The sequence below is a fragment of the Pongo abelii genome, chromosome 1 (assembly GCF_028885655.2).
Source record: "Pongo abelii isolate AG06213 chromosome 1, NHGRI_mPonAbe1-v2.0_pri, whole genome shotgun sequence".
NCBI classification, from domain to species: domain Eukaryota; kingdom Metazoa; phylum Chordata; class Mammalia; order Primates; family Hominidae; genus Pongo; species Pongo abelii.
The window spans coordinates 223,515,892-223,529,679 of record NC_071985.2 but is presented as its reverse complement, the minus strand read 5'-3'; the positions used below and the strand labels follow the sequence as shown (position 1 = coordinate 223,529,679).

At 57.1% G+C, this 13,788-nt stretch overlaps 1 protein-coding gene across 2 annotated transcripts in view; it reads right to left on the bottom strand.

Annotated features, from left to right (window-relative positions):
* Window positions 1-13,788, bottom strand: part of CASZ1 (castor zinc finger 1) — a 157,579-nt gene that overhangs the window by 55,992 nt on the left and 87,799 nt on the right. For both annotated transcript variants that reach the window (XM_063720025.1, XM_063720031.1), the window contains one exon: window positions 11,025-11,077. The gene's annotated coding sequence lies outside the window, so the exon portion shown is untranslated. The remainder of the gene's footprint in view (window positions 1-11,024; window positions 11,078-13,788) is intronic.

Here is a 13,788-nt window from a genome sequence, read left to right as displayed (position 1 = left end):
TGGGCCATCCGCCCGGCAGCCAGACGAATGGAGATCGGCGCTCCCCTTCTCCCACAGCCCCCGACCCATGATCCCGGCCATCACTTGCGCTTCCTCCCTGCCTTGTCCCTCTGGCCGCTGCCCTAGGAAGGGCGCTCAGCAGAGCACAGGCACCCTCAACCAGGGAGTCTGAGGCCCATCCCGGCTCCTCCTCCCCTCCCCGCCCCCCCCCCCCCATCTCCAGGCCTGTCCCCTTCAACGTGGAACCTCATTTCCTGCCAGCCCATGGCCAGCCAGGCGCTTTGTGCTCCCCTTGCTCCTCTTCCTTTTCTGCCAGAGAAGGCAGTTTGAGGGTTCTCCCCACCATGAACCATGCACCATGGGACATCCCCAGATGTCCCTGCTGCAGCCATATATTTTGAGAGTCCTTAAATGGTGACTTAAGTGACCCATTCGGCCCAGAGGGGCTCAAGGAAAGAGATGGTGGGGTGAGCAGGGCCTTGGGCAGCCTTGCTAAGGAAGGACCTGGTTCTCCGTCCCTTCTTCACCTACCGTGCTGCCCTCCTCGCCTTTCCCAGCGCTCCTCTTTCAGGAGGGGCTGCACTGCCTTCCGATGAGGGGAGGGGAGCAGGGCCCAGGCTTCCCTGGTCTTTGGACAGCATCCAGCAACATGGCGCTGGCCTATTTTTGCAATATTTCTATTTTGCAAAGGGAGGGGCCAGGGAGGCCTTGGGTCAAAGACATCAGGGAGTTAACAATCTACTCTTTCTCCTACTTTCCCCTCATTTTTCTCCTTTTTTCCTGCTTGCTCTATAGTTCTAAATGGCCTCTCAGGGAGTTGGGCATCCCTCCCCTACTCCACTGCCCTTCCCACTGCCTTCCTGGCAGTCCCCACTCCTGGCCGTCACACAGCCCCATTGGCTCTGTGATTCCCCAACCCATCCCTACATAGGAACAGCAGCTGGAGAGGCCTAGAAACCTTACTGAGCTGCCCCTGGCCCCAAAACCCTGAATAAGGGAACAGAACTACCCAAAGTCTAAGCCTGGGAGTATGACTGCCCGTACCGGGCACCCAGCACAGAGGACTGTGTGCCTCTGCTCCCGACATGGGATCTCAGAGAGGGCATCTGTGTCCAGGACCGCTGCGGGGTGCACACATGCCTCTGGGTGCTGCCCCCAGTGACTCTCCAAAGCAAGGAATCTTAACAAAAGGCTTGCAGCTCTGGCTGGTGACAGCAGGTGATCAATCCTCACCCCAATTCTGAGCCTCTGCTCTCCTATCTGGGCAACTGTGTGTAGGAGGAAGCCTGGAGGCAAGGGATAGAAGAGGTGATTTCTGGGTGCATTTGAAGATGTCTGCAAAGATGGGGAGCTGCTTGCATACGTGACCCACACAGCCACTGGCTGGCTCTGAATGTCCTCCTGGGCTTCAGCTGAGAATGGTCAGAGCCTGACCCCTGAGGAAGGTGTGGAGGGGAAAAGGAAAGCATCTTCCCTCCAGCTGCCCAGGCAGGACCACCTGGATTGGCCACCCAGTAACTTGGGGGTCTCAGGCAGACAAAGGCTAGAGAGGAATGGCGGAAGGGACAGGACTCGAGAGAGCTTGGGGGATGGCAGCCAGCAGTGGAGGGAGGTGTGGGGATGCCTGGAAAGCCTCCACTCTGCCAAGTCCCTGGTCAGGTAGCCACAGGCCGAGTGGGCCCTGCCCAAGAGGAAAAGGCCTTCAGTGGAGGAGCAGGGGTCAGAGAAAAAAGAAACCAGCCAACTCGGAGCGCAAGGATTTATGAAGGTCAGAGAAGGCGGCGGAGGCTTCGAGGTTGTGGGGTGTGAGTCAGAGGCTGTGTCATGGAGGGGCCCCCAGATTATGCGCCCCCCCTTCTCTCTCTCTCTCTCTGAGTGTATCTGCTCATACCAAGAGGAGAGGCATCTTTTGAGGCTATGGCCCGTCTTTGCCTTGAGGACTCTGACATGGTGACACCTGAGACCCCAAAGCCAGGCCACAGTGAGGACCTTCATGCCTGGGACTCAAGGGATGGAAGTCCAATGCCATAATCTCTCCTGATCTTGAGTCCCCGGGCCCAGAGCCTCCAGGTCCTCCTGAGACATCCCACTCACAAGAGAAAAAGAAGTGGAAGGCAACCCAGCGGTTCCCCTCAACCCAGGCTCCCCACATCAGCACCAAGGAAAGCCATCCGCCCTTCCTGTCACACTGTCATCGCTGGTTCCTGTCACCCCCCACACCCCCAAGTTGCCCACTCACTCTCTCTCCCTCCCGAGCCTGGGGCCTTCTCACTCACCAGCCTGTTTACACACCAGGTATCTCATGCTTTATCTGCTCTCATTTTGAATTTGTAACTTTCACATAAACTTGAACAAAGCTCCTTTTGTTCTTGCACCCCACCCCAGGATCCCAATAAACTGGTTCCATCTGAGGCGACTGGGCCAGGGCACAGAAGTCTTGGCCAAGGGACTGCGTGTGCCTGCGAAGAAGCATGTTCGCACCTGCGAGGGAGTCCGTGTGTTTGCGTGTGAGCCCGCTCCGGGGCCGATGGAGGGAGGGTGTCGGGAAAGCTGTGAGCCGGCGAAGTGGACGGGAAGCATGGGGGCCGAGGGAGGGCAGAGCCAAGGCACCACGGCACGGCCACGGGCACGGGAGGTCGTGGGCCACAGAGGTGGGTGTTGGAGCAGGGGGTCAACAGGATGAGAAGGAAACAAAGGGGAGAAAGGAACCACAGAGTGGGTGGCGGAGCGAGGGCCGCGCCGAGTGTAAGGCAGACGCAGGGATTGCATTATGGCAGGAGAGGGGCTGGCACAGCCGCACGCTCGGCCCCGTAATCCTGTTAGCCAGCAATCTCCATTCCGAAAGAGCTTCATTTCTTTGTGAATATTTGTAAACTAGATATCTAATGGAAAATTATAGGAAAATTATAGTGAAATTCATGACGGAGAAATCCGATTATCCCTAATTGAATTATGCCATCTTAGCCCACACAGCACATTTCCCATTTTTTTCCCATAAATACCGATGCCAGGGGTCCCGGTAATCAAATAAAATTGAAAATCATCTTCCCATTAAATTCAATTAGCCGCAATTTCTAAAGCCTATCAGAGATTTTAATTACTAAATTATAAAATTCTCCAATGCTAAATTGAAACCAAAAAAATTGCACATCCTTATATTTCAGAGAAAAAAAAAAAGGCCAGCAAAATCCTTGAAAAATGCCCTCTTCTCTGTGGCCGGCTCCGAAGCAGGCTCCCCAGCTGGAAGAGGCTCACCATCGCTGCCTACTTGTCCAGCTGGGGATGAAGCCAAGGGGCCAAGGAGGGTCCCTGGCAGGGGAGGGCTGAGGGGGACTGGCTTAACAGAGGGGCGAGCCGCACCTCCAACCCCAGCGAGCTCCTCCACACTGGCCTTCCTCTCGTGGGCTCTCCTGGCTCCTGAGAAGTCCTCAGCTCTGTCTCATACCAGGAAGCCTCTAACTCCCAGCGTCACCTTCTTGGCCCATGAATTGGGCTCAGGCTTAGGTCACAGCTTGGCCTCAGGGCTCTGTGTGGCTCCAGCACAGCCGACCGGAGGCAGCCAGCTCTTACCCAAGCACTGGCTCTCCAGCCACTCAGCTCCCCCCTGCACCCCCCCTCCCGTGGCCTGGCCTGGGTTGGGGGTGGGAGCAAGATGGAGCCTGGGGTTGGGGGTGGACGGGTATCACAGCATGGCTCCATGGCCCAGAGGCTGCTTGCTCCAGAGCGTTCTCAGGGGCCCATGAGGCCTGGCAGTGTACCAGCCTTCGGGGAGAAGAGCTGGGGATCGACATGGCCCAAATCTGGCCTCTCCCTGCACTTCCAGCTCATCCTCCGTTCACCTTACCCTCTCTGGGAAGTCAACCGCCCTGAACTGGCCGGAAGGAATGCCCTTGTACCCTGGGAGAGGCTCACACTTTCCCCCCATTTCCTTTTAGGGAAGTGCTGGCCACAACCCCAAACAGTAGCCCCTCCTCTCCCCCCCACCCCCACATCCCACTTACCCTGCTCTAAAAGGTGCTCTCAGAGTCAGTAGAGCCTGGGGAGGTGGCATCGGTGGGGACATAAAGTGACCCAAGGTCTGAAAGCCAAGGTAGGTTGTTGGGTGGGCAGCTGGCAGCCCTAGCAGATCCAGGACAGTCGGCAGAGGCAGCCCAGCACGCAGGGAGCCGGGAGCAGGTTTAATTTGCCAGGCAGCCAGGAGTGCCAGCAGGGGAGGCACCCGCAAACAAAACAAAAACAAAAAAGTTAATTATCTTTGGCTTTTTCTTAATAAATATCCAAACTGGCCCGGCCGGATCCTCCACTTTGGAGGGAGAGAGAAGAAGGAGGAAAAAACCCCAAACCAAAATCCAACAGACTGATTCTCTTGTGTCTCCCTTCCCCTTTGTCTCACCCTTGTAGGTTTCTCTTATCAGAAGCAGTGACGGTTTCACATTAATTTCCCAATTTTTGTGAGTTCAAGAGTGTGGCCACAAAAACTTTAAAAAAAAGTTTTGGGGTGGAAACGTGGAGTGTGAGAGAAGAGAGAGGTAGGTGGGAAGAAAAAGGTGAGAAGAAACAGAAGAGAAGCAGAGACAGAGAGAGAGAAAGACAGAGAGAGAAAGAGAGACAGAGAGAGAGAAACAGAGACAGAGAAAGAGAGAGACAGAGAGAGAAAGAGAGAGACAGAGAGAGAGAGAGACAGAGAGAGAGAGAGAGACAGAGAGAGAGAGAGAGAGAGACAGAGAGAGAGAGAGAGAGTATGAAGCAGGGACCTGGGCTAGTTGGGTTGCCCTGTGGGCCTGGCCCAGCCTGTGGCCCCAGCCCGGGCGGGGACCTGTTCTGGAATGTCGGGTTGGCATTTTGTCTCAGTTACAATGATCAGCTGCAGGAGATATGGGATTTCTCATTTTAAGCTCTGAAACCACTTAGGTTTCTCCGGCTACTTCAGCTACCCTGTTGCTGCTGGTTCCTGCGCCAAGCCTCCCTTCTAGGAGCAGGGCTGGGGAGAAGCCGAGGGAGGGGTCCCAGGAAGGGAGGCCTGCTGTCCTTATGGGAGGTGTGAGGTTTTCTATGTGGAGCTGCCAGCATACCTGGGGAGAAGACACGTGTGCTGCTGCCTGAGTCTAGGTGTTTGGATGGTGTATGTACACGCCTGAGCCTGAACTGTCAGACACACATGATAGGCACATGTGTGTCAGGGGTGGGGTGGGGGTCAGCCAGGACATCAAGCAATCCCTCATGGAGCACAAGCTCTGGAATCTCAGTACCTGGGTTCACACCCCAGCTCCATCTTCTACAGGCTCTGCTCCCTGAACCCAGGCACTGACCCTCTACCTTCCCAGCATCTTCAGGAAATCATCGTTAGTGGAACCCTAGGTCTGCTGATAGTGGGGGACGGAGAGGGACTGCTAATGAGTACAGGGTTTCTTCCTGGGGGAATGAAAATGTTCTAAAATTAGATAGTGGTGATGATGGTACAACCTTGTGAATATCCTAAAAACCATTGAATTGTACATTTTAACCAAGGTGAATTTTATGGTATATGAATGATATCTCAATAAAGCGGTTATTAAAAAGTGGGGGAAAGACGGGGGATCATATTAGCACTTCCTGAATGGAGTTGTTGTCACACAGCACTCAGCCCGCACAGTCAGTGCTCAATAAGGATAGCTGTTAATATGGATCAGTCCAAGGCCTGGGCTGGTGTCCATGGGTGTATACCGTTGGTGCTTACAAATATCTACTTGGGCCCCTGATGCCAGGGCCAGCAGGTTGTCAAGGAGCTGAGCTGCCCCAGGTGTCTGGTGGGGCTCCTGGGCAGCTGCTCCCTGGCAGGGAAGCGGGTATGTGGTCCTCCTCCTGCCTCCCGCCCGGGTCCCTGGAGAGGAGGCTGCCCACCGTGGCAGGCGGGTTCCCGTGCCGCACTCTCCCCATCTTGCAGACACTCATATTCTCCATGTGCAGCAGACCGTGAATTCACCTTCATACTAGTTAGAGGGTTATTTAGCTTCTCCTGATGCTGACAATCACAAACTTTAATTCGCTGCCTGGCTTCTCCCTGCTGTGCCCTCTGCCCACCCCCAAAATCCTTGGGAGAGGATGGGAAGGACTTAGGTCCAGCCCCCTCTCGCCAAAGCTTGCCCTTCAGAGTGATGGAGTGATGGGAGGAGGGGGGGGCGCGGTCAGAAGGAGGAGATGATAGGCAAAGGGCTGGGGGGAGAACAGTGCGGGAGAGAGGAAGTACCACCAGGGCTAATGGGAGCTTCCGTCCTGCTCCTCCAGCCTGACACTAATGTATTCAACCTGACATCCCATCTTGTCGTGAATGAAGACTCGGCCGATCAGGCTGCTGGTTTGAGGGCTGGCAGCCTCGGCCGAGACGGACCGGGGCCAGGGCTCAGGCCTGGGGCTGAGCCCCTAGGACTAGGCAGCTGACGGGGGGCTGGCTTTCCTGCCTCCTGCTGAACTAACAGGTGCCCATCCAGGAGCCGACCTGAGGGAGCCCATTCCTACCAGCCTGACAAGCCAGGCCTCAGTTCCTCCACCTCCCCCGGCCCATCTCCTTTTGGGCCAAGCCGTCCTGCCTACGGAGGCTTCTCTTGGGCTTCCGGCCCCACTGCCTGGATGGCGTCTCTCTTCCTTTGCGGACAGCAGGTGGATCTGCTCAGAGCTACTGCCAAACATTAGATGGGAAATAGAGACTCCGAGACGTCCCCTACCAAGCACCCAAATCACACAATCCTGAGATGAGTGCAAGGACAGGTCCCAACCCAGGTGACACATGCCTGCTTCCTTGCCTGCTGGGAGGAGCTGCTGCTGCCTTGCTCCCCACAGGCCAGCCCTGGCGGGGTCTTCATCACCCTCTTGCCTTGGCTTCAGCAGATCCCCTGCTTTCTGTCTGCCCTATGCACCTGCACCCTTTCCAGGAGCATGCCCAGCTTCCAGAAGGTCCACAGAGGCCTCCCACTGGCTCAGAGGCCAGTGAAGGTCAGAGATCTCAGACCCCTCCTCTTATCCACCACCTGCCTCCTGAAGTGGCCACCATCATCGTTCCCCAAAGCCTCCTGGGCTAGTGAAGGAGGAACGATTTGCTCTGAGAAGCATCTGGGTGGAACAGGGAACTCACCCACAAAATCCAAGCTGGCCCCATCAGTCACTTGTTAGACAGAGAGTCCCAAGGGCAGAAGGCCAAGCCAAGAGGAATCACAAAGACCAGAGGCCTGGCAATGACCTGGGCCAGGGAGCTTGGAGAGGGAGACGCGGGGCTGGAGGCAGTGCTGGGAGGAGAGGGAGGCCAAGAACCCCATCGGTGGGTCCAGGTTTGTGTCGGCCTCCTCCCAGCCCCATTCCACTGCCCCACCCCTGCCAGTGGGGGAAGTGGCCACGGTGGCCTGGGCAAGAGAGATGTCAATGGGGCCGATGGGAGAAGGGGCTTGTTGACTGCAAACTGTCCATTATGGCTTAGATTATAAGCATATTGCACAGGGCTCTCTGCACGATGCCGGGGAAATCCAATACGCTGAAAGGTTAATGCAATCAATTAGGGTGACAAGGAAGTAAAGTAAAGCCTTCCGAGTAGATGAAAAGGAGAGAGAGGGAGAGGCAGAGAGAGAGAGAGAGAGAGTGCCATGGAGTTGTGGGGGTGCTATGGGTGGTGGGAAGGCAAGGAGGAAGAGGAAATAGAGGGATGCAGAGAGGAGGCCTGGAGGGGAAAGAGAGATGGACAAAAGGCCAGGAGCCCTCAAAAAGAGGACAGCAAGAGAGACGGCAGCAGACCTAGCACGAGAGGAAGCCCAGCAGACTCTGCAGCAGACCTCTGGCTGCGGGCGCAGCTCCCGTCTCCTTGCCCACTCCCTGCCAGCCTTTCCTCTCGGGCTTGGAGCCTGATTCCGACCTTGGCCCACAGCAGTGGAACCGGGCCAGGGCGGCCTTGGTCCCTGGTCCTGGACAGAGCCAGCACCCACTGTGTAACCTCCAGGGCCTTCTCGGCCAGACTGCAGCCTGGTTCCCACCCACCACCTATAGGCCCAGTCTCAGACCTGGACTCCCCCCTCGGCCTGCTCACCCCTCAGCAGCTCCCGATAACGCAGCCTTCACAGCTTCTCCCAGGCACCCCAGCTCCTCCTTGCCACAAGCCTGGGAAGCAGACAGCAGTTTACAAATAGAGAAACTGGCGCTCAGAGGTTATGCTGATTCCCAGGGCCCTGACACAGAAATAGAAGACCCAGGGCTGCCAGTCCACGACCTGTGGGGCTTTTTTTTCCAAGGTGCTCGCTGGAATCAGGAGCCCACCCTTATCCATAGGGTCAGACTCCGAGGCCCCCAGGGCAGAGGGTAGGGAGCTCTGTGGAATCTGCCCAGAGATGGCCGTAGCCTCTGGAATGCAGGCAGGTGGGAACTCGAGCACTTACTACCTGGTGGGTGCCGGGCAAGCTACTTTCAGCCACAACAACTCACTCACTTGTCCCAACAACCCTGCAAAGTAGATATTCTCCCCTTACAAAAGAGGAAGCTGTGAGGGCTGGGCGCGGTGTGGCTCATGCCTGTAATCCCAGCACTTCGGGAGGCCGAGGAGGGCAGATCACAACATCAGGAGTTTGAGACCAGCCTGGCCAATAAGGTGAAACCCCGTCTCTACTAAAAATATAAAAAATTAGCTGGGTGTGGTGGTGCGTGCCTGTAGTCCCAGCTACTTGGGAGGCTGAGGCAGGAGAATTGCTTGAACCTGGGAGGCAGAGGTTGCAGTGAGCTGAGATCGCGCCAGTGCACCCCAGCCTGGGCAACAGAGCGAGACTCCATCTCAAAAAAAAATTAAAAAAAAAAAAATGGATCTGTGGATCTGAGGTGAGAGAACTTGCTAAAGACTGCAGGGCTCCCGGGATGCCAGCGGGGGCAAGAGCTCCGAGGAAGCAGGGGCTGGCTGCAGAGGAGAGGAAGAGCTGAGACTTTGAGGCAGGGACTGAGCAGAGAAGGAGGTCCTAAGGAGAGCAGTGGGAGGGAGCCCCCCAGACAGACCAGGACTGCAAACAGCCCTGCAACCCCAGCACAGGGCTCCCAGACAAATGCGCCTGGCCCCTCAGAGCAGTCCCGATGAAGACACGTGCACAGGGCGGGATGATGGCTGTAACAGCTTTGGGACTGGACTTAGGGCCAGGGAACTGTACACTTCAGCATGGCCGCAATGGTAAATTTCCTGTTATGTACATTTCACCACTAAAAAGAGAGAGAGAGAGTAAAGTGCAGGAGCTAGAACCTCTCGAGCAGGGGCCGGAAAACTTTTTCCCTAAAGGGCCAGAGAGAAAATTATTAACCTTTTAGGCTTGGTGGGCCAAACAGTCTCTGTTGTAGCCATTCAACTCTCTCTGCAAGTATAGAGTGAAAGCAGCCATAGATAATACCTGAACAAATAGGCATGGCTGTGTTCCAATAAAACTTTATTTATAAAAGCAGACTGTGGGTCAAAGGTGGCCCATCTGCCAAGCCCTGCCCCAGAGAATGGAAGCACTTGGGGCTGAATTTCAGGACACGGAATGGCTGGCTTCACCCTGCTGCCTGGGGACGGACGTATCTACCCTGTCAGGACCTCATGGGCGGAGGTTTCTAGAGGAAGCAAGGTTCTCACGATCAGAGGGTAGAGCAAAGGAAGGGACAGAGAACAAGGCACGGCGTGGGAAGCCAATATCCAGGAACTGGTCCCAGCTTGGGGCATCCTGAGAAGCCTTCCAGGCACTCAGATCCTCACGGACCATGTGAAGGCATGGAGGCTCGCAGCTCTGAAGATTCTAGAATTCTCAACTTCATGAGACAGGGGTGAGGCCATGGTTAAGAGGAGGACAGGAGTGGCCAGAAGGGAGCAAGAAGGGGCACCAGGGAGAGAAAGGCCGAGAGGACCCGGGACGGAGCTGTAACCAGGGTGGTGCTGGCGGCAAAGGGAGGAATCCACCGGCCCCAGTGAGAGCGCAGGGCGCGGGCCGGGCCTGCCCTACACCGGGCCGCCTCTGATCACGTTTTCAGGGCCACTGCCCGCCAGCGCAGACAATGCTGGGGGAGCCTTTGAAGTCCGAAAGGGATGCCGCGGTGGGAGCCGGGGAATCTCCTCTCTTCTCCATCCTCCTGGGGGGAAGGGGGCCGGTAGGACAAAACCCAGAGCCGGTCGGTCGCAGCCAGGGCCCGAAACGCGAGAGACAAAGGGAAAACAAACAGGTTTGGAGCCAGGCGCGCGGTGCCGTGTCTGTCCCCCGCCCCGCCAAGCGGGGATGATGGATGGCTGCAGCCAGCCAGCTCGCCCGCCGGGCAGGCCCCGCTATTTACATAACACTGGCGTTCCACCGGTCACCTCTGACACAGCACTGCCTGGGGCCCGAGGCCCGGTGGCCCCGCGGTTTCTCGCGCCACCACCTGGGGGACTGACACAGCCCGCGAAGGCTGGGCCAGGCTGGGGCAGCCCCGTGTGCTTGGACTTCGGGGGAGCCCCATGCCTGAGGAAAGGCAAGACATGGCAGCCTGTCCTGGCCTCAGCCGTGGCCTTCTCCTTGCCAGCCTCTTAGGGAGGATGGAGGAAGCCACTAGGGGTGGCACAGCCTCCGAGGAGCGAAGGCAGGACTGGGGTTCTGGGGCCTTTGAGTCCATGCAGTTCTTGAGGCAGAGCTTGGGCAGCACGTCCAGGCACAGCCGACCACCGCCATGGAGGCAATAGCACCGTGAGAGTGGGCACTGCAGGCTGGGTAACCTGAGCCCAGCCACCACAGGTGCCCCACTGCCCCATGCTGCCCTGAGCACGTTCCTTCCCCAAAGTCTGCAATCCATATGTCCCCAGACCATTTCCAGCCTAAAAGCCACACCGAGGGGATCCTACTGGCGGGAGGGCATCTTTTCCCATCAGGGTGGAATGGGTGGGGTGGCTGCAGTTCCCCATCTCCACCTTCTCATCTCTCCCTGGGTGCTCAGCAGGACTGAACCCAGCCCAGGGTGACACGTGCATTAGGTGAGTGGTCACCAGTGGGGGAGAGGACGCGAGGCTCAGGGAGGGGCTCAGGCCTTACCTCGTAGCGGGTCCTAGAGCCTCCTCGGATGTAGCTGGAGGTGTCACTTCATCCTGGAGAGGCAGAGAGAGGAGCCCTGTTAGCCTTTCCAAGCCCATGACTCCCCAGTGCACGCCCTCCATCCCTCCTGAGTACCCAAGCGTTCCCTGTCCCACATGGGCTCAGGGGCTGATGCTCCAGGGCCAGCCAAGAGGGCCAGAAACTCAGGCATGCCGGGTGGGCTCTGATTTGGCTCATTCAGGCATATGCCAGCCACAGTTTGCAAAACAGTCAGAAAGCGGTAGGAACTGACTGCAGGGGCAATGTGGTCCTCAGGATCCCCCTAGCCAGGTGGAGAAGAGTCAGCCGTGCCGTGCACACTGCTCCGTGGAGGAGGCCGGGAGTGGGGGTGCTGGTGAAGTGGCCTGCACGCTCCTGTGGAACTGCAGCAGCCTAGCAGGGATGCCTGGGGACAATGACAGAATACAGCAGCAACTGCTCCTTTACTCTCTTCCCCGGGGCCCCTGAACATAAAAATGACAGATGCCAAACCGTTCGCTCTAGCAAGTTGGTGACAGAGGGGCAAGAGCGGGCCAGGCGCCAAGGCACCAGGAAGCCTCCATACCCCAGGATCAGGCTGCCGACAGCACCTTCCACCCCGGGGTCCTACCCATGAGTCATCACGGCTCATGTCCAGAGACCGTGCAGGGAGAGGGACGATGGTCAGACAACGTGGAGACTTTAACCAACACACGGCCCAGCCCAGCGTGCCAGGCTGGGGCCCTCCTGCCCAGAGAATGAGTTTGGGGAGCCAGGTTCAAAGGGGCAGCCTGTGTGTACGTGGAGAGAAAACTCAGGGAGCCCTCCCCCCAGCCTGCTGGCCGGGCCCCCCAACCCTTGCTCGAGCCAGGCCCTGCACCTGCAGGCCTCAGAACCCTACCCAGGCTTGGGGAGGGCTGTCTGTTACGTTTTCTTCTCCCCTCTCCCTCATTTGTGGCTTATCAATGATGCAAGAGGAATAACACCAATTTCCTTAGGCTATGTAATCCCCAAATCAGATTGGGGGGATTGCGGGAGATGAGGTGACCTTGTTCAGGGCTCCCGGAATGCCACCCAGTCCCACCACCCGCTCTCCGGTTCCCAGGACATATTTAGACAGATAATGCTAATTGTACTTGACACGTCCTCTTAAGGAGGGCTCGGCTCTCCACCAGCTTTCGCCGCTTGTGCTGGGCTGCCTGGGCAGAGGGTGCCCACTGGGGCGGAGCCTACCCTGCCAGATACAGGGCTCTGGGAGGGCTGAGAGCCCGGTGGGTTAGTGGTTAGGAAGTGCTGCCCCACGGGCCTCTGATGCCCATCTCATCCAGATGATGAGAGGCGGGGGGTCTGCAGAGAGCTGGGCAGACCCCTGAGACAGGGGGCGGTAGAGAGGATGGGGAGCTGTGCAAAGGGGGAGTAAGGAAAAGAGAAGCAGCTGGCCAGGAGAGGAGAGGACGGAGGAGGAGGCTGGCAGGGAGGGTCACAGGGTCCAGGGATGGAGACCCCCAGGCCTCCACTGCAAGGCACCAGGTGGGCTCAGCCGTCAGAGCTCGAGTCCTGGCTGGTCGGCCCAGGGCCCTAGCTGGGGTGTCATCCTCACCATCCCGTCCGTCCCACATACTCCTGTCTGAGATCTCTCAAGGCACCCTGGCCAGCCTCCTGTGGACCCCCAAAGCCCCCCAACTCCACAACTCCGGTATCTCCCTTCCACCACCTTTCTCTCCCCTCCCATCCTCCCTGGCAACTGTGCATTTATTAATTCATGAGGCACTAATTAGTTCTTTGTTTAATTTTGTGTTAAACAGACTGACCGGAATGATAACGACTTGCAGCGCGGTGTTGCCGTCCCCAACCACCCCTGTTTTCTGACAACAAGGGAACGCGGGAGACCGGAGCGCTGAACCCAAATCCCTCAGCAGTTGCACTTCATTAAGTCAAAATGTGACAAGAAGCTTAGAGAGCAACTTGCAGATCTGATCACACAGAACAATCAGGGAGAAAACTTTCCAGGAGTTGGTCGGGGGTGGAGGAGGGAGGGGAGGGCCAGAGATATGTACATACAGGGACCAGGACGCGCACGGGGTCCTGTACCCCACTTGCCCAGGGCAGGTGTCCTGGCTGATGGGAGCAGGGAAGCTGTCCCTGGGTGGGATCTGGGACCCTGGGATACTGGGACCCCAGTGGGGGCCTAAGAAGTAGCCGAGAGTTCATCTTGGTCTCTTCTTCCTTCTCTGGGCATCTTTTCTCATCTCTCTGCCTCTCACTGTCCCCGCTGTCTGCTTTGTGAGTGGCCCATATGAGTAAGTGGTCGGCACATCTGGGACCTGGTAGCTGATGTAGTTAAGGAAGGGTTCTCCAAGACCAGGGGAGAGGCACAGTACTGGGAAGACCCAGAGGACAGCAGGGGCCCTACACTCAGCGGGGCTAAAGTGAAGTGAACTCTTCCAGGCTAAGAAAGAAAAGCCATGTGCTCAGAGATCATGGCAGAAAGTGCCTAAGAAATGCCAACACACCCATTCTCTGCCAGCCATCCGTCCATCTGTCCATCCATCCATCCATCCATCCATCCATCCATCCATCCATCCATCCAATGTTCCTAATCTTAAGTACTCTGGCCAAAAAACTGAGGACCCAAAGGTTCAGAGTTCTGTCCAGAGGTAGATGGCAAATCAGAAACAGAACTGGGTCCTGGAGCTTCCAGGCTATTGGGCTGATGGTTGGTTGGTAGCTGAGCTAAAAGTGACAA